The sequence below is a fragment of the Rhagoletis zephyria genome, unplaced genomic scaffold (genome assembly GCF_001687245.7).
Source record: "Rhagoletis zephyria isolate East Lansing unplaced genomic scaffold, Rhagoletis_zephyria_1.1 Rzeph_scaffold_00541, whole genome shotgun sequence".
Taxonomy (NCBI): domain Eukaryota; kingdom Metazoa; phylum Arthropoda; class Insecta; order Diptera; family Tephritidae; genus Rhagoletis; species Rhagoletis zephyria.
The window spans coordinates 135,145-136,980 of record NW_016157625.1 but is presented as its reverse complement, the minus strand read 5'-3'; positions in this window follow the sequence as shown (position 1 = coordinate 136,980).

The window sequence follows — 1,836 nt, the reverse complement described above, 5'->3', positions numbered from 1 at the left end:
GCCAACACACAATTTGGTTTAGCGTTTCTAAGGAGTTGCTGCTAAAAGTGATATCAAAGATTGAACCCTTCGCTTTGTGGTTTTCTCCGTCACATCTTCTATTCAGCGAGGAACGATCTATATTCTTGCCGTCCGTTGCTAAATGTGCGAAGTCCAAGCACCGGAAGCATCTGATAGTCTGAACTATCTTCCGCAGTCGACACACTACCTAGCCGATTTGAATTTTGCCCCTAGCCAGGATGGAATTTGCCGCGATAACCGCCAGGCTAGCTAGCTAGCCTTTTACGTGTTGCCGTATCCTTCGCGCATATTTTTGACCGCCGATACCTCTAACATAGGCATATAGGGGTGATACGATAGGGCTTTTATGAATGCTTGAGGCTTCGTAATCTTGTCGAGGTCTTTGCTTTCAAGCGTTACTTCGTGTGTGACCAGTTCCACTCCGGCGTCGGTACCCATGACATTTCCCACCATGTCTCGGTACCTTACGTTGTTTGGCGATACATTCTCATACTCCGCTGTTATCAGTAGCAGATCGTAACGCGTAAGAAGTGCACGTGCGATCTTGTGATCTCATTGCTTTATTATTCCGTGTAAAGTGCGATAAGTGCGCGTTAAAATCAGATAAACCTAAGATTGGCTCCGCTGTTTACTGCGTGCCGCTACCCAATGCTGACTGACTCACCTCGGTATTGCGTTTGGCTCTCATTTCACCACACCGGTTGGAGAATATTTAAATAAACAAAAAACAAATGCCGGTAATCATTTCTACTACATACTACTACAATACTACTTGAAAGATCATATTCGAACACATTAAACACTCATTAAAAATTCAACATTATAAATATCTTATGATGTATTTTGAAAGGAATTTTCGTCAGCATGAAAATGACACTGAAGATGGCTCATCGCCGAAATCGGTTCGTCCCCAAACCGAATTTGGCAAGGGATGACGAAAACTCCTTCCAAAATACATCGTATACAAACCCTGTTGGAAATAATTACCACCAAAAATAAAATAACTATTTTACTTTTGCTTACTATAAATATTTCGGTACATTTCAGGATTGCCTTATATGTTGGAAAGAGCCGGATTGGATGTCCAGCAAGGTGTGTTGCACACTAATATTTATAATAGAGAGCGCACAATGTAATCGATGTCTTAATAAGTTCTTAACATTCAATATTTTATTACAGAAATATATCGGAATCGTGAATTTTATAAAAATGCTGATGTACGACCACCTTTCACATATGCTTCACTGATACGTCAAGTAAGTACGAAATATTTACATAAAAGATTTTTATAACCCTCGTTTTATGACAAATGTTTATCTGCTCACTGAAATACTTACTTATAATATATATATTTACATACACACCAAGGGACATTTGAAGGATAGAAAAATTTTAAAATATCGTGAATAGCAATAAAATAATTTATAAATATTTCTTTCGTATTGCAGCATTTAACTCTTTGATAATATACATATGTGGTACTATTTAAATAAAAGACGACTTGTTTCCACGATTATGAAACATTTATTGACTTCAAAAGATTTATAATATTTGTCAGAAAGAAGTAACTAAAGAGAAATTCAAAAAAGCTAGTAGGGCTGCCAAATAACAAGTTTGATATAGCGAATTTAGGTATGCTTACAGTGTTGGAAATTGCTAATACGATTATTTCAACGTATAATGTAATGAAGTTAATCAAATACGTATGAATATGCGCCACATTATCCTCCCCTTATTAACCAGGAAAGGTTGCGGTAAAGAGGTTTAAGTCTGTCGATAGACACTCTTGCTTCTTTTTCGTTTATACGGATGACG